Source organism: Silene latifolia, chromosome 10 (assembly GCF_048544455.1).
Source record: "Silene latifolia isolate original U9 population chromosome 10, ASM4854445v1, whole genome shotgun sequence".
Classification (NCBI taxonomy): domain Eukaryota; kingdom Viridiplantae; phylum Streptophyta; class Magnoliopsida; order Caryophyllales; family Caryophyllaceae; genus Silene; species Silene latifolia.
The window spans coordinates 152,958,712-152,978,786 of NC_133535.1; the positions used below are offsets into that span (position 1 = coordinate 152,958,712).

The 20,075-nt window shown below is 33.6% G+C and overlaps 1 long non-coding RNA gene across 1 annotated transcript; it reads left to right on the top strand.

Annotated features, from left to right (window-relative positions):
• Positions 1 to 1,150: 1,150 nt before the first annotated feature.
• On the top strand, positions 1,151 to 2,340 carry LOC141606423 (uncharacterized). Its single transcript, XR_012526712.1, has 3 exons — positions 1,151 to 1,560; positions 1,831 to 1,949; positions 2,188 to 2,340. It is a non-coding gene; the product is annotated as an uncharacterized LOC141606423 (long non-coding RNA).
• The last annotated feature ends 17,735 nt before the right edge of the window (positions 2,341 to 20,075 follow it).

A 20,075-nucleotide genomic window follows, 5' to 3' on the forward strand; every position in this document is an offset into this window, starting at 1 on the left:
AATTGTTCCAGGTGTAATTCCAGAGCAGTTATTTGTTACCACCCGTGCTTGTAGAATGACGTCTTTGGTTGGCTTCTCCTTTCGGTCTCTGAAACAAAGCTGAACAAACCGAGGGCTCGGCTTTGGACCGAGCGAACTCACTCCGACGCTCAAGTCGCAAACTCGGGAGATAAGTTGTTGTTACTTGGCGAAGTATATATTGTAGAGAGATAAGGAAGATATTACCAGATGAATAGTGATTCTTAGGTTAAATTGTGGATCCTCTCCTCAATGAGAGTTGAGGAGTATTTATAGACTTTCACCTTTTGTCACGTAGTGGCCAAGTGGACAAGTGGCTAGCAGGTGGAAAGACCGAGCTACCCTCGGCCGATGGACCCATGGCGGCCTGGCGGCACCTGACTCGCCGCCGAGGGGTCTTGGATATGAGTTCGCGGATATGTGCCCCTACTGCTAGTTGTCCTAGCCGATGCACAAGAGACAGTAAGCGCAGCAGTCGTGGTTAAGTTTTGCCTAAGTCGTTGACTTGCTCGTGGATATCTTTGACCTTGCTCAATGTGTTGACTCGGTCAGCGGGTGCAGAATATGCCCCATCAATATTAGAATCCATTATAATAATAGTACCAGTATAACGTAAATGTCTCGAATTGAATACTAATACAGAGCCCGTAATAATTATAGTGGATTCTAGTCGATTTGACTAATGAGTTTACCTATGTCTCGAATTGAATACTCATTTTATTATTGCTTAGCTTGAAGTACTTTACTTTTACGTTTTACTTGTCATTTGCACTGAACCCGGCCCATCCCGCCCGCAAAATAAGCGAGTAAGGACAAGTCATTTTAAGAAAAATACAAAGGCCCAGCCCATTAACCCGTCTCAAACACACTTATCCTTGGGCCAAAAAATTAACGTAAATCTGACCCATGTTCGATCCAAGCCCGCATTTAATCACCTCTAATACGAAGGACTATCATACATTTAAAAAAAAATCACAAAAACGTTAGTCGTATAGAAGTTGTTCACTTGATCGAGGTTCCATAATTTGATATTGGACCATTTGATATTGGACCATTTGATATTACCGTACTTGGTTGTTTACAAGCGTACATATACATTTAAAAAACTATAACGTTTGTTGTATGGAAGTTCTTCACTTGAAAAAAAAAACGAATTATTATAATAAGACAACCATAATAATTTGCATTTTTTTCCACTATAAATACAATCATCTTATAGGAACATTTTCATCAAGCAATAACTTTCATTTTTCTAAACCGATCCATTAATTCACTTAGATCTTCATTCTATGATAATGAAGTCATTATTAGCCTTTTTAATTGTCGTAAGTTTTTCGAGTTTTCACTTGAGAAAATGTTTATCAGAACCTCTTGCACCCGCATTGTATGTATTTGGAGATTCTTTATCTGATAATGGCAACAATAATTGGTTGAATGTCGTCCCTTTCGCCAAGGCCAATTACAAACCTTACGGTATTGACTTTCCGGGAAACGTCTCCACCGGAAGGGTTACCAACGGCAAAAACGTCCCTGATTTTATTGGTAAAGATAATATAATCTTATTTATTTTGAGATGACTTATTTTTATTGTTGAGATGGTAAATGATGTAATTCTTATAGTACAAAATATACGAGTAAAAAAGTTATGAGTGCGTACTCTACTGAAAAAAATTGAACTACGACAGAGTGAGATATACGTTTTGGTAATAAAAATCATAGTAATAATAATCAAATTTAGTTTTATATTAAGACGAAATTCAAAATAGATACTTATTGTATAGGAATTAACTTTGAAGTGATATTTTTTTGTAGCCGAGTACCTAGGGCTGCCATATCCGACCCCTGTTAAACACCCAAGTCAGCCACCTTCTCTAACCGGATACAATTATGCTTCAACTGGTTGCGGTATTCTACCAGAATCCGGTCCACGGGTAAGAAACGGTTACTAATAAAAAAACCGCTACCCTTTCTCTCTTTTTATTGTCATTTTGTGATTATAATTTATACAGTACTATAATATCCGTCTAAAGATTAAAATGGACTAAATAATTACTGATTATATATAGAGTGTACCAAGCTTTTGTAGTTCACCCTAAATATTAAATTCGAGAAATTTCGGAACTAAAATTATTAAAACTACTCTAAAACAAATTACTGGGTATTTTGCAGAATTGTTTGAATCTAGCAGAACAAGTAATATTGTTCGGTGTGACAAAAGAAAAAGTGCTGAAACCAGCATTTCTAGAGCAAGCACAACTTGAAGAACACTTAGCTAAGTCCATATTTTTTATTTGGATTGGCAACAATGATTACCTCCTCAACTTTTTTCATATCACATAATATGAAAAAATTAGACCTACATTCTACTGTAATTGTGTAACTGATATTTTTATATGGACATAATGATGTAAAACCAACTTATTAAAAACTTCTAGTTCTATACATGCATACAAAAATACTAAGAATCATATCCACTTATTAAATTAATAATAAGTTATATATTTATTATGATCAATATTTTTAGATTAGACTCTCAAATTAGATTAAATTTCAGGGGCATAACAAATAAAATTTTAATATAATAATTTAAGTAGTTTGAATAACTTGGAGATTACCATGGTCAAATTGAAGGTTTTTTTAACATAAAATTTAAGTATTTAGTTTATCTTTCAATTATACGACTATTCCTAATACTTATCTCTTAGAAACATGTATTAATTTACGATTTAACCAAATTATTCGAGTTAGGAATGAAACATATTGACTTTCTTAAATTATTTGTATTGTGTGTATGCCTTGTGTTAAATGTGTAGCCAAAATACATTATATGCACCACTTATCTAAAAAACGTACTTATTTAAAAAGTTGCTTTCATTATTTTGTTAATAGCTAATGATTAAGTTAGCGATGACTTTATTCATCCATGCACATACGTCAACAAACAAATTTTAAAGAGTAAATTTAAAGATAAAAACGGAGCAATATATAATATATAATGACCAAATTAACAGAAAAGCTTATAAACCGTTTTAGACTTCTGACAATATACAATAGGCGGATCGTCTTTGTGGAATAGGTTAGGGTACCTAGTCCATGCACCTAGCCAGTGAACATAAAAATCATGGTAGTTGTTTGGGGTTTGGATTTTCTGGGTGATGACTGGGATAACAAAGAACTGTTTCAACATCGTGGTATTTATCGCCGAGTTTAGTGTAAAATCGGGTCAAAGAGTTAGGGTTGCGGCAGCTGCACTTCTTTCCTCCGCCACCGTAGGGTAACGTGACGTAGAACCCTCCATTTTCGCCGATAAATGCAAGTGTCCCGCGACTTGATCCAACGCATAACATGTCATTACCTAAACAATATGAATCGAACACGTCAAGCTTGACAAGTCTCTTGTCTACAATGTTGTAGAAATTGTCAAAGCCAAGAAGCAATGTGGCATTCATATCGGTCGATACTCGTAGCCATAATCAATAATATCTGTCATGCAGAGTATGAAAGAATCATAAAAACTAAACATCGGTCATCAGTATACACAAACCAATTATAGAATGTAATGTAAATAAATAATGAATTAGACCTTAGAGAAAGGTGTATTAGTACATGTATATTCCAAATTTTCATAGAATTGGTGTAGTATGCTACAAAAAAGTTACAATATACATGCGAGGGTAAGGATTTTCATATTGATGCTCTTACCGCTTACGTCAATTTAAGAGGATGAACCGTTGCTACTGTTGAATTGTCGTCATTGCTTCCTGTAACAAATAGAATTCAACCATCTAAGTAAAAAAAATCAAAATTACAAATGAATGATTTACAATAATGCTAAACCGTAATATGAGACGGGACTATCTAAACTACAAAATATATATGCATGTTTCCTAAAATATCACAACACAAAAAACACGGGCAATCATCTATTTTTCTCGAAGATGGGTAGATGGAGGATATATGTATGTATTTATATAAGTATATTAATCATATATTATTACTCTTACGTTCCACTCAAATTCATATACACTAATACTATATTTTACTATATACTAGTTTGGATGCCCGTGCGTTGCAACGGGGTAATTAACTTAGCCAAAAAAAAATGGCTATAAGGTCTTAATATTTACATCTTATATTATTTATTTAGATATGATCAAAAGTCAAAACATCTTATTTAAGAGACGCAAAAGATGTTAGGTTGATACCTAAGTTCCAAGGATGCCTCATATTTATAATCATAAGACCACTATATCTTATGTTAATCTTTCAATATGGGACAATTCTATTATTTTTTTTATAATCCTACATTATTTTTCAATGTGGGACATATAACAACATACTAAGAAGTACACAATTTTATATATGTACAAATTATATGAAATCTACACGCTAATGATATCATTTTTACCAAGAATCAAATTATGTTATTTTCATAATTTTCTTAATGATATTTTTTTGCCAAATGAAATGTAAAATTTTTTTTATATAAAAATTAGAAACATCACTTGAATATAATATAGGAAATAAATATTATAATAATTAAAAGCTTCTCACTTTATTTTTTACATCAAAAAATATTACATATAAATAGTTGAATTGTCCCACATTAGAAGATTATCATGAGGTAAGGTATCACATGATTATAAATATGAGTCATAACTTAGGGGTATCAACCCAAAATCTTTTGAATCACTTAAAAATTATCTTAGAGAGTTCTTATAAGAGTTTGTTTTAACGGCAAACCTTAGTTACAACAATACCGTACAAATATTAATCACGTAGATATTTATAAAAGCGATTATATATTACTATATTAGTGATATTATAATGTTTATTTTAAGACAATCGATAGTATAATAACTTTATTTAAGACAAAGTCATAATTAAAAAATAAAATGGGTGCTAAATATACATAAATTTGTTTGTATCATATAATGATAATCTCTGCACTAAAATAGAAAATTTATGAATTATAATACAATCAAGTGTTGCATAAAAAGATCTTAAATCCACAAACAAATCAATAATGAGCTTTTTTACATTGATAAATAGTAGAATTAAATTTTTCTAACTTTCAAATATAGGTAACTATTATGCCTCATTACATTTGAGTAACTAAAATACATCATAATTTTTAACCATTAATCAAAATCGCACCAGAAAAAGAAAATATTTTGCATTTGTTTATACATTCTATTGCTCCCTCAATTACATCTTAAAAGTCGTGTTAGGAAAAAAAAGGTAATTTAAATCATAACATTTGTACATATTTTAATTATACAAAAAATGAAAAAAAAAACGTGCGAATATAAATAGATAGTATAATATTTTCTCATTATTAAATCGGTTTGGATATCGAAATAGGTGCAAAAAGATGGTGTACTTTTTCGTGTGTTATTTGTCCCACATTGAAAAATAATGTAGGTGTGGTAAATATACTACATATAAATAGTTGAATTATCCCACATCAAAAAATTATCATAAGGTGGGGTGATCTTAAAAATTAATTTAGGAAAGTATTATAAATAATATTTTTTTATGTAAAAAATAAAGTGGAGAAACTTTAAATTATTATAAAATTTATTTCCTATATTATATTCAAGTGATGTTTCTAATTTTTATATAAAAAATGTTATATTTCATTTAGCAAAAAAATATCATTAAGAAAATTATGAAAATAACAAATTTGATTCGTGGTAAAAATGAAATCATTAGCGTATAGGTTTCATATAATTTGTACATAATAAAATTGTGTACTTCTTAGTATATCATATGTCCCACATTGAAAAATAATGTAGGATTATATAAAAATAATAGAATTGTCTCACATTGAAAGATTATCATAAGATGTAGTGGTCTTATGATTATAAATATGAGGCATAATTGGAACTTAGGTATCAATCTAACATCTTTTACATCTCTTAAATAACATGTTTTGACTTTTGATCATGTCTAAATAAATGATTAGACATAAGATGTAAATATTAAGACATTATAACTAATTTTTTTAACTAAGTTAATTACCCCGTTGCAACTCACCCCACCTATGATAATCTTATGGTGTGGGACAATTCAACTATTTATACGTAGTATATATTTATCACACTTACATTATTTTTCAATGTGAGATGAATAACATATTTAAAAGTACACCATATTTTTTAAACCTAATTCGACATCCAACTCGACTTAATAATAAGAAAATACATCTATTAATATTCATACGTTTTTTTTTATTTTTTTTATCATAATTAAAATATGTGCAAATGATATGAACCTATACTCTAATGATAGGATTTTTTTTAACACAATTTTAATTATATTATTTAAACGTAGTATATTTAACACACCTACATTTTTTTTTAAACACAATTCTAATTATATTATTTAAACGTAGTATATTTACCACACCTACATTATTTTTCAATGCGAGACATATAAAATCTATAGGTAGAAAATATAATGATATAAACTTTTAAGAGCTCTCCAAGAAAATACTTAAGAGACTCAAAAGATTTTGGGTTGATGCATAAGTTCAAAGTTTGCCTCCTATTTATAATTATAGAATCACCCACCTTATACTAATCTTTCAATGTGGGACAATTCTACTATTTATATGTAGTATGTTCACCACACCTACTTATTTTCCAATGTGGGACAAAACATACTAAAAAGTACACAATTTTACATATTAGAAGTACACCATCTTTAATATGTGTAAATAATATGAAATTTATACTCTAATGATAGCATTTTTTACCACAAAGCTAATTATATTATTTTCATAATTTTTTTAACAATATTTTTTTTGACAAATGAAATGTAAAAGTTTGATATAAGATTGGAAATATCACTTGAATATAATTTAGGAAATATACATATTATAATAATTAAAAGATTTTCCACTTTATTTTTTACATCAAAAATTATACTTTCCTAAATTTATTTTTGATGATGTGGACGCTCTCAGATCGCTCGAAAAAACTCTCTTTTATATATATATATAGATAGATTATTGCATAAATTTTATCTTTTGATTTTTTGATTTAGTGATTTTTTTATGTATATTTTATTTAAGTGTTTTAGAAAATTTGGAGTCTTCTCACAGTGCCTGAAAAAAGCCTCTTTTATATATATATATATATACTAGATTTAATGCCCGTGCGATGCACGGGCCTATTTGTAATGCTTTGTCGTGGACAACGTAGTAATCAAAAAATGTTTTATGATCGAAACTATATGCTACCTTGTTTGTGTGGTGTTTTATCCATGTATGATATTAAATTTTTGAAAAACTAATTGCATAATCATAGAACGTCACGTTATAAAATTTTTTATTATAAACATCTGATGAATCTCGCATTATAGAACGTCACGTTATATAAAACCTTCCCATGAAAAGATTCAATTCAAAGTCTAACTCTATGTTGATTGAACTATGCTCAGAATAAATAATGTCGTACTGAATAATTGAGATATCATTATGTCGTACCCCTTTATATGTGTTTTTGGTACCCTTTTATTGTTGATCGTCATCTAAAATGTTTCTTAATTTCTTACCTATTTTCATAATAAGTGTATCTTTTTTATCTTTCTTTATTACGCGTAGTACCATTTTTACCTTAAATTGTAAAGTAGTACTCCATCTCTATACATTATTGAGAGATTGTTGCTCAAGACATTTATTGTGGGTAAATACGCTTGTTGTATGCAATTAGTCAATTTATTATTTACAAATTTTAAAAGTATTACTTTCACCATGTAAAAGTGTGTACTGCGTATTACTCCCTCTTTCCGGTCATTTGTTGTTATTTTAGGCTTATTAAAGTAGTATAAAAACAACTATTCCATATAACTAAAGTTTATTTGCTGCCCTCGCATCAGATCTTTGACTTGTCAATATATTTGCTGCCCTCCCATCAGATCTTTGACTTGTCAATATATTTTGCATATACGTTATTCGATAATATTTGACATTACACTGCAAGGAGGAAGGAAAAGAAAAGCGAAATTAGAATAAACATTGTGTTATGAAATATTATTATATGGATGTCCATATCTTAATCTTCTGAATATATTTGTTTATGGAACTTCTCCTATCAGATTGTATTGTATATATATACCCTTCATAATGGAATAAGAATATAGTTTTTCTCCTTACTTTCTCTTTCTTTCTCTAATTCTTCATACTCTATATTTCACAACACGTTATCAGCACGAGTCTCTAACCCTAATTTTATTTTATTTTCGAATACTGCACAACCTATTGAGCAGGTACGTTTTCTCTAATCTATTGTCGTGAAAAAGTATAAAACAATACACAGGTATCAATCACTTTGTCACTTTAAATTTTCCATATACAAACAGCATGCAAACTGATACACACGTTAGTTGTTACACATGCAAAAACACTTTGTCACTTTGAAATATGTCACTTTGAAATATGTCGGCCATGTATGTATTGTTTTTATAAATTAACACAACCATGCATGATAATAGACGTGTGTTTGTTTTTATAACTTACACAATCCATGATAATGCACATCTCGTTAATCTTACGTTTTACCTTGATTAATTATGTTTCGTTATTTTGTTTGTATACTGTATTTCGTTTAATCGTATTATAATTAACTTGTTTTATTTTCTTGATAGTTAATTATGTCGAATTTGACCAAACTTGATTTTGCGATCTTGGATATCTCTGGAAGTATTATTGGTTGATTTGGTAATATAAAAAAGTTCATATATTCAAACAAGTTCTGATAGAGGACATATCGTATAATGTTGGACCTGAAGTTCCAAAGATTTATTTTATAAAGATGAGCAGATATGTCCACGTAATGACTTTGACCTGAAGTTCAAAGTTTTAAAAGGTGTGTAATAATTTAACACCGTCTCATCAGTACAATATATTATATTGTATAAGTGTAAGTGGCCAGAAGTTCACCTGTAAATGCTAGTGGCTAGAAATCCACGTCTATGAGAATATAAACCGCTGTTGAGTTTAAAGCGGTCTTTATGAAAGACAAATTTATTTGCGACTTGATTCTTGTTCACCTGAAATTGAACAGTATAATGAGATATGAAATTTGATCCATTCTTTGAAGTGAATGTGACATCTCATAAAGACTATGTCTGTAACACAAATCAAGAATATGGCGTTATGATAAGCCTAACTTTGCGGCCTTAATTGAGCCTAATAATATGGCATTTAGCGAGCCAATTGTAAAGAAGCCTTAATTGAGCTTAAGGATGTGGTCTTAATTGAGCAAATATCTCATAAAAAGTGATGTGAGACTCATATATATGATCGCAATTCGATATGAAAACGGAAAAAACAAAAAAATTTATTTATTGGTTAAATTTTGACACTTATATTATGGCCTGAAAATTATAGTGCTTGCAAATAATGAAATTATGAGTTGAAGTTCATAATGTTTACAAATATTCTAACTATTCTTTCTCGGGTTATGTTAAAGTATGAATAACTTATTAGTACTCCGTATTATATTTGAAAGTTGTTTTAATTTGGTTGTTTGTCGCTAGTTGTTTTAGAGCGTATTGGTCCGTTCATGATCTACTAGTCAATTGTTTATTAACCTCAGCGGATACATACCTTTTTTTGTAAAAGTGTCTAAATTCAATCCATTCTTTTTAGCTATAGATGTAAATGTGTAATGGCTTTATATTGCCATATGTCCTAATTCACTGCCTAGTTTTAGCTATTTGGGTTTCACGCTATTGTTTTGTTGTTATAATACGTTGACTTTGATAATTTGGTAATTGTTTTTACAAAATTATGATTAATTGTAGCATATTAGCATGAGTTGGTTTTGGTTTAATCATTGTCACGTGATATTCTTCTTAGATAAACCAATCTAATTACATTGTCGACATAATTTTAAAACTGAAGTTTTGATTTATATTAGTCAGGATGATATTTGGTTGTCCAAGTATATAATGGCAATTAATTGTATAAATTGTGTCAGTATTTTATGAGTTTTTGGCATGTTAGATATATTAACGTACATTTTGAAATTTGCAAAGAGAAAAAAAAATATATATGAAAATATTCAAAGAGTAATATGGTCACGTTCCTTATTGGAATATTGATAAGTCTTGCCTAAATATTGAGACACATGTTGTGTCCAATGTCACATCATTTATCTGGCCGGATTCTTAGAAAGTTGACATGAAATAATTCAGATGTGACATAGTAAGGCCATCCGGGTTCTTATTATACCCGTTTTGATAAACCTGAAGTTTATCCTAAGGAAAATATAAGTGCTGAACCTCTCTCGTGTAAATTTATTAAAGGCAAGATATTACACGAAGACTGAGTATATTTGATATTGGAGATCACAGTTTGATTATTATATGGAATCGTTAGTCTCCCAATTGGGCATTGTGATTCAGCACATTGAAAAACCAACTGCATAAGACAATTAAGGTGGATATAATGATTTATTGCCCATTAAATATATCTGGTATAGATAGTTTTTACCACCTTAGGGGGAGAATATATGATAAGGAAAAGCTGGTAAAAACAAACAAGTATATTATCCTCAACTGGACCTGAAGTTCAGTGGTTTGTTTTCAATATGAAATACATCAAATAGAGGTTCATGAAATTAGAAATGATGGTATTCATTTGGTTATGAAGATGTATTATGATACCACTTTCATCACCTTATCAAAATATGTTCATACATTAAAATTTATGATTTAATTATAGACAGATTAGCCTTATATGTGGTATAGCGAGCTATAAATTAGTCATAGAAAATATATGTAATGAAAATTAAATTCTTGCCAAATTGAACAATAGCCACACGTGGAATGTAGTGTGAGAGTCATATCGGTTCACATATTTCAAGTAATAAGAAAACGGCAAGCATGGGCAGTTGGTACTCCTATGGAGTAAAGAAATTTGGATGTCCCGAAGTGACATAGATATCTGAATGATAATAGATGGCCTATATAGAAAAGGAATGGTACCAAATATATTCAGATATCACTGATTCAGTACTGACAATATCGCGAGATGTTGAAATTATATATCGATATATTTAAAAAAACCGATATGCATTTGCGCGCGGAATTTAATGGACTAGATAATGGGGATCTTATAAATAAGTCCAATTTTATTGTTGACACATAATCAATGATTATGAATGAGCTCATGGACCTGAAGTCCATCCATTGACTTAAAGTCAATTACAATTATGAATATTGGAAAAGAAACTGTACAGTTTGCATTATCGAGTCATCATCATGTGTATTTAGAGATTAAGTTCATTTGCATATTAATTAGTTTTATTTTATATAAGTTATTGCATTGTTTTAGAATGTTGTTTAGAATTAGTTACATATATCATATGCATGCACATGATTAATTATATTGCTATATTTTAATAAATGTTTAAAAAAGGAGAAATATATTATGATCTACTCCTTTGAGGATAACTCCTTGTAGGAGCCTCTTATAAATGATCACCAATTGTTAATGGTTGATCAATTGAGTTACTGAAAACTCTTGATGAAATATATAAACCTCTACAATACGATTGAAAGATATCGTGATTAGTTCAAAATGGAACATCAAAACTCCTATAGAGTTTATTTGAAAAGTTATTGTCTCAACTTGATGTTTGAGCATATTGGAATTTAAATTTGAATGAGTTTTTGCTAAACATGTAAAATTAGTTTATGGTCCAGAAGTACCATAATGTTTAGAATAATGTAGTGAAAATCTACAATGAAAAATGTCAATCCATACATATACGGTTTATTTAGCAAATAAAATCGTTCAAAGGTATTAGATGAATTATTCAATAATGATCGGGATTGATTCTCTTGAATACAATGAATTCACGAAGGAAAGCTACACTCTTTTTCCCTTCGACTAGGTTTTTTTTTTATCCCAATGGGTTTTTCCTAGCAAGGTTTTAATGAGGTAGCACTATAAGCGCATTATTACGCTATAGTGATCATGTCATCGTGATTGTTAAGATGACAATTGTTTTAGACATATAATGTTATGTCGTTTATTGAGGAGAAACTATATCATTATTGCGAAAGTATTAATTGAAACGAAGATCCAAGAGATAATGAAATGATTATATCCAGACTGAAATCTCAAAGAAATATGATATCGAAGCGGTCATGAATTTCTATTGAGTGAAGATTCAAGTTTATCAACCACAATGAGTACTACTTCAACGATCATCAAGAAGCAATGTCAAAGCATGGATCATTTTTAAGATACATCAAGTTATGTAATCATCATCAGGGGGAGTAAACACGTGCTGTACTCTTTTTCCTTATCTATGGTTTTGTCCCACTGGGTTTTCCACAGAAAGGTTTTAACGAGGCAGTTATTATTATGCGTGTTTGAAGATTATTGTACTCTTTTCCTTTCTAGCGTTTTTCCCATGGGGTTTTTCTAGTAAGGTTTTTAACGAGACATCTTCTTCAATAATGGACATCCAAGGAGGAGTGTTATGAAATATTATTATATGGATGTCCATATCTTAGAATACTCTAGAATATATTGTCTTATGGAAACTTCTCCCATTGTATTGTATATATATACCCTTCATAATGGAATAAGAATATAGTTTTGTCTCCCTTACTTTCTCTTGAGTTTCTCTCTCTAATTCTTCATACTCTATATTTCACAACACATTGTTATTATCTATGGGAGATGAAACATGTAACAAAGCAGATATAAACATCATGAATCAAATAAACAAATCCTAACGTGACTCGTTTTTGTTAAAAAAGAGACATCAAGTTATGCCTCGATAAAAGACGTATAAAATCGTTGATAAACTTCTAAAAAATAAAGTACGATATTAATACATTAAAAATACAGAAAACAAATTAAAGTTATCTATAATGAGCATGAAATGCTTGTAGTTAGAGTAAATCTGTAATAAACGCTGATTATTTATACAATATAATAAAGGGTTATTTCATAACAATAATCCATCCTATTGGTAGTCTGCAATAATCACTCTATCCTATCAATAATCCCAATTAAATCCAACCTAAACACCATACCTTCTAATAACGAACCAACTGATATTTTTTGAAGTTTATGTGTATCAAATAAACCAAGTTCTTGATTCATCACTTGAAATATTACACATAAACTTCACATATATCATCTAGATTGTCCAAAAACTATCAAATATTCCAACATAAACATCAAAAAAAATATCAGCTGGTTCGTTATTAGAAGATATGGTGCTTAGGTTGGATTTAATTGGGATTATTAATAGGATAGTGTGATTATTGCAGACCACCAATAGGATGGATTATTGTTATGAAATAACCCTATAATAAAATAGTAACCACTAAACTTTTTTTTTCCCGCCTTAACTTTCTACAATCCCAAATTAAACATAACTCTTTAAAAACCCTAAAAATCAGGCTGTGTAATTGCTTCTCATAAAGAATTCATCTTTTCTTATCATTTCGGTTGATTTGGCAAAACCCAACTTTTGCTATTTATGCCCCCCCAATATACATTTGTTCGTCTGAAAACCCTCATTCTTATTGAAGTCGATTTCTCTTTTAAATCAATAATCTTTTAAATAGTTTTAGATGTAAAATTTCGTGTGATTTATCTACTTGAGCACCTGTTCAAATAGTTATTTCCTCTCATCTTGTATCACTGGGTATTTATTGTTTTTTTTTTTTTTGTGTGGTGAAAACTGGGTATTTATTGTAAGCAACGTATTGTTTTGAATATTAATGGTCATTTTTTATCTAATCCTTATCGCACTATTAACATCTGCACAATCTGATTCCAATTTGTTTATTGAGTAATGATCGGGCGATAAACCAAACCCAAATTCGGTTTCAGCACGGGCGAATTTGGGTTTGGTTAGTCCACGTCGGACTTGGATACCGGAGGAGTGGAGAAAGGAGATGAGGTGAATGTAACAATACATTCGTTCAGCGTTCTAAAACTTCCTAAATCTTCTCATCACAAAGTGCACGGGATTGGTAATTCAAGGATCGGTTTCATCCCTACCTTCTTCACTTCCATAGTCCGCAACAACTCTTTCGGATCATCCGGATAATCCACCTGGTCCACCACCTTTAAACCCACCCACCCTAAATTAATTCAACTTGTTGGAAATATAGGGGCTTTTATTGCCTTTGGAGTGTTTCCAATTGTCCCACATTGGTGAGGAAAAGGAAGTTTTATGGGTTTATATATACCCACCCTCCTTACCATATCACTAGTGGGTCATGGGAGGCTTTTGTGGAAGCTTTGCGAGGTGCTTAATTCAGCTCGCACACGCGCGCGTGCCCGTGCCCGAGCCCGAGCCCGAGCCCGGCCCGGCCCGGATCCGGATCCGGATTCGGGATTTAGGATTTAGGATTTGGCAATCGCCTGCGGCGGGCTGTGCCTATCTTTTTGGGCCGGAGCCGAGTTATGAATTGGGCTGTTTTTTTTGTCGGTTTTGGCTCCTGTAACTGCTCCTGGCTTGCTATAAATTCGAGTCTTCAGCAGCTTCGGGTTTTTCTCATCGCTTATTTTTCAAGGCAGTGGTTTATACACGGCACTACATTCGGGTTTTTCTCATCGCTTATTTTTCCGTCTTCGACTGGTATTTCCTTTCTCCTTCCGTTTCTGCATTGTTTCGAATAACAATTTGAAAACTATTTAGTTGCTGTAACTATGTCTGTTATGTCGAAAATTGCTCCTGAATTGGCGAAATTGGAGTCGTTAGACGGTCACAATTATAAGCGTTGGTCCCAGAAACTTTTGATGTATTTTGAGCAGTTAGAAATTGATTATGTTTTACTTAATGACCCGCCTAAACCTATCACCCCTACTGATGTTGAGACGACCCCTCCTGCTGCAAAAGATGTTAAGTCTAATGAAGAGGACATTGCGAAATTTGTAAAAGATAACAAAACTGCTAGGTGGCATATTCTGAATAATATGACTAACACCCTTTTCGACTTATTTGCTGTGAATAAGTCTGCTAAGTTTATTTGGGAGTCTTTAGAAACTAAGTATGGGGCTGATGATGCTGGGAAAAAGAAGTATGTTGTGGGAAAATGGTTGGGATTTCAGATGGCTGACGGGAAATCTATCATGGATCAAGTCCATGTCTATGAAAACTTATGTGCTGATGTTGTGAATGAGGGCATGAAACTTGATGATATTTTCGTAGCTAATGTTCTGCTAGAGAAATTCCCTCCCTCCTGGTCTGATTACCGAAACCAACTTAAGCATAAAAAGAAAGACCTGTCCCTTAAAGAACTTATAGGACATATGAGGACCGAGGAGGCTAATCGCCTTAAAGACCTTCCTGCTAGTCAATCTGTGACTGTTCCTGCTGTTAAAGCTAATTTGGTTGAGTCTGGTGGTCCGTCTAATGCTGAGAATTATAAGGGTAAGGGTAAGGCCAAGGTTGGTCAGGGTAAGAACCAGGGTCCTGCTAAGAAGAATGGTCCAGGGAAGCATACCAAACCGGTTCCTAAGATTCAGAAAGCTGCTAAGGGTCCTATTGTCTGCTATGTGTGCGGAAAAGCTGGTCACAAAGCCTACCAATGTTCTGAGAAGAAATCTGCTGAGGCCAATGTTGCTGTGACTGATGATGTTATTGCAGCTGTGGTTGTGGAAGCTAATCTGGTGGGTAATGTTGCTGAATGGGTCTTGGATACTGGAGCTTCGAGACACCTATGTGCTGATAGGGGTTTATTTGCTGAGTTCGAGGAAGTTGCTGATGGGGAATGCGTCTACATGGGTAATTCTTCATCTGCAAAGATCACAGGCAAAGGCAAGATCTTTCTCAAACTCACCTCGGGGAAAACACTTGCTCTCAGTAATGTTTTATTTGTACCCTCATTGCGTCGAAACCTTGTGTCTGGTGCCTTATTAAACAAAGCTGGTTTGAAACTTGTTTTTGAGGCTGACAAGGTGGTAATGTCGCGTAATGGGGAATTTGTGGGCAAGGGTTATCTTTCCGGGGTCTTTTGTATTGAACTCGATTCTCGCTATTAATAATATTGCATCTTCTTCTGCTTATATCGCTGAGTCTATTGATATTTGGCATGGTAGGTTAGGTCATGTGAATGTGGATTATATTAAAAAACTTAGAACTATGAGTTTAATTCCGAGTTTGACGAGTCAAGAATTCTCTAAATGTGCTAGCTGTGTTGAGGCTAAGTTTACAAAGAAACCTAGTAAACCTGTGACTACTAGGAACACGAGTCTTCTTGAATTAATTCACACCGACCTAGCTGACTTCAAAAATGTTGCAAGTAGAGGTGGCAAGAATTATTATGTTACGTTTATAGATGATTGTTCTAGATACACCCGTGTCTATTTGCTTAAGACTAAAGATGAAGCTGAACACTCTTTTATAAACTTTAAGAATGAAGTTGAGAACCAACTTGACAGAAAAATTAAAAGGGTAAGATCTGATAGAGGTGGTGAGTATAAATCCAGTTATCTAGCTGACTTTTGTGCTGCAAACGGTTTAATACATGAGACTAGTCCACCTTATTTACCCCAATCCAATGGTGTAGCTGAACGTAAAAATAGAACCTTAAAAGAAATGATGAATGCTATGCTTTTAAGTTCTGGCCTATCTGACGATATGTGGGGGGAAGCAATACTTTCTGCTTGTCACATTCTTAACCGTGTACCTCATAAGAAAATTGACAAGACCCCCTATGAGATTTGGAAGGGCTATCCTCCTAACCTAAGTTACCTTAGAGTGTGGGGGTGTTTGGCTAAAGTGGGCTTACCTGATTTTAGGAGACCTACCGTTGGACCTAAGACCTATGATTGTGTGTTTATAGGTTATGCTCAAAATAGCTCTGCTTATAGATTTATGTCTTTGAGTGACCGTTCTATATCTGAGGCTAGAGATGCCGAATTTTTTGAGCATGTTTTTCCCTTTCGTAAAAACTGTTGTACCATCTCCTAGTTTATCTGTTGCATCTCATGATTTGTCTTCACATGCTAGTAGTAGTAGCACTTCTATTGATGTTCCTGTTGAACCTAGAAGAAGTAAAAGACCTAGATGCCCAAAGAACTTTGGTGATGATTATGATACAACTATGTTGTCTGAACTAGGATACACTGTTTGTGCTAGTGATGAGTTTGTTTCAGCTTTTTTAATAGAAGATGACCCAAAAACTTATAGTGAGGCAATGAAATCCATTGATGCTAATTTTTGGAAAGATGCTATTAAAAGTGAACTTGACTCTATTGTGTCAAATCAGACTTGGGAGTTGACTGATTTACCTAAAGGTAGTAAACCCATTACGAGTAAATGGATCTTTAAAAAGAAAATGAGACCTGACGGTACAATAGAGAGGTTCAAAGCTAGACTTGTAGTTAGAGGCTTTACACAAAAGAAGGGTATTGATTATTTTGATACTTACTCTCCCGTGACCAAAATTTCGACTATTAGGACTCTTGTCGCCTTAGCTGCTATTCATAACCTTGTTATACATCAGATGGATGTTAAAACTGCCTTTTTGAATGGTGAACTAAGGGAAGAGATCTATATGTCTCAACCTGAAGGTTTTGTGATTGAGGGTCAAGAGAGTAAAGTGTGTAAACCGAACAAGTCACTCTATGGATCGAAACAAGCACCTAAACAGTGGTATGAGAAATTTAACAACACTTTGATAAGTAATGGCTATGTGGTTAACAATTCTGATTCATGTGTTTATTCAAAGGTAATAGAATCCGATTGTGTGCTTATATGCCTTTATGTTGATGACATGTTAATACTTGGTAATAATTTAGAGGTGATAATTAGAACCAAAGATTTTTTGTCATCACATTTTGAGATGAAGGACTTAGGAGAAGCTGATGTTATCCTAGGAGTTAAGGTCATCCGAAACCCCAATGGAATCTGTCTAAGTCAATCTCATTATGTTGAAAAAGTGTTGAGAAAGTTTAACTGCTTTGATGATGTGCCTGCTAGAACACCCTATGATCCTAGTGTACACTTGTGTAAAAACTTGGGCAAGAGTGTTTCCCAAGAAGAGTATGCTAAAATCCTAGGTAGTGTGATGTTTTTAATGAACTGTACTCGACCAGATATTGCTTATGCAGTTAGTAGACTGAGTCGTTATACACATAACCCTAGTAATGAACACTGGAATGCTCTTCGTCGTTTACTAAAGTACTTAAAAGGAACAGTAGACTTATGTTTGCATTATAGTAAATTTCCTGCTGTGTTAGAGGGATATTGTGATGCGAACTGGGTTGCAGGTAACGATGAGATCTGTTCTACTAGTGGTTATGTCTTTACCATGGGTGGAGGTGCTATATCGTGGAAGTCTTCTAAACAGACTTGTATTGCACGCTCCACCATGGAATCTGAGTTCATAGCTCTTGAGTTGGCGGACAAGAGGCCGAATGGTTGAGAAACCTTTTAGGCCGATATACCGGATGGGGCGGACGGCTAACACCGGTCTCCCTACACTGTGACTCGCAGGCTGCTATTGGTGTTGCAAAGAATAGTGTCTACAATTCAAAGAAGAGACACATTCGAATAAGGCATGCTGCAGTTAGACAACTCCAAGACAACGGAGTGATTGCTTTGGACTATGTGAAGTCCGAAAACAATCTTGCTGATCCCTTTACTAAAGGGCTGGCTAGGAGACTAGTCGTTGATACGTCGAGGGGAATGGGGCTTAAGTCCTTAGGTCAAGAGTGAGACTTGACTAAGTCTAAAGCTTCTATTCCTATGGCGTTGTATGATTCATAGCCTTAATGGTGGTGCTTTTGAGACGCACTTGATGGATCATACACCAGGTTGGACTTAGGTCCTTAATGACTCACGTGAGAAGTGCTGTTGAGAAGCACTTGAGCCACCTATGCAGGTGTGATGATCACAAGACTATGAGAAGTCATGTGAACATGTCTGCCAATACCAAGTTAAACGCATTACTCTAAAAGAGCGCGTTGCACTTTCGCGGAACGATCTTAATCAAGGTATGATATGTGTTGTGGGGGTATCGATCAAGCTCACTAGGAATTCAAATCGCAAGATATTCTCTCGCCGTAAGTAAGTTGTTTCCTCATTTCACTAAAGTGTCAATTCAAATCGAAAGATATTGATACCTAAGTATCCAATCCTTCCTTTACCCAGAATTTCTTTCTCTGTCTCCTCGCGCCCCTAGTGGGGATTGTTGGAAATATAGGGGCTTTTATTGCCTTTGGAGTGTTTCCAATTGTCCCACATTGGTGAGGAAAAGGAAGTTTTATGGGTTTATATATACCCACCCTCCTTACCATATCACTAGTGGGTCATGGGAGGCTTTTGTGGAAGCTTTGCGAGGTGCTTAATTCAGCTCGCACACGCGCCCGTGCCCGAGCCCGGCCCGGCCCGGATCCGGATTCGGGATTCGGGATTCGGGATTCGGGATTCGGGATTCGGGATTCGGGATTTGGCAATCGCCTGCGGCGGGCTGTGCCTATCTTTTTGGGCCGGAGCCGAGTTATGAATTGGGCTGTTTTTTTGTTGTTAGTTGTGTTGAATAAGTCAGTCAACCTGACTGTTAGTGGGGAGAGTCTTTCTCCCACTAACTCGGATTTGAGGCACAGTTTCAGGAGTCGGTTTTGGCTCCTGTAACTGCTCCTGGCTTGCTATAAATTCGAGTCTTCAGCAGCTTCTAAATCACACAAAAACTCAACTCTCTTCTCTCTCGTCTTCTCTGCTCTCTCATAAAATTCTGGGTACTGATATTTTCTTCGTTCCAAGTCTCACAGTTCCGAGTGGGCGGAATCTGGTGGGGCTGTAGTGTTAACCTTGGGGAACTACCGGCACTAGTGATCGCCACCACGGTCGTCATCGGAGAAATAGTTTTCAAGGCAGTGGTTTATACACGGCACTACATTCGGGTTTTTCTCATCGCTTATTTTTCCGTCTTCGACTGGTATTTCCTTTCTCCTTCCGTTTCTGCATTGTTTCGAATAACACAACTCACTAATCCAATTGCACTACAAACAAAGTAACAAACAAACAAATTAAAGTTACCTATAATGAGCATGAAATCCC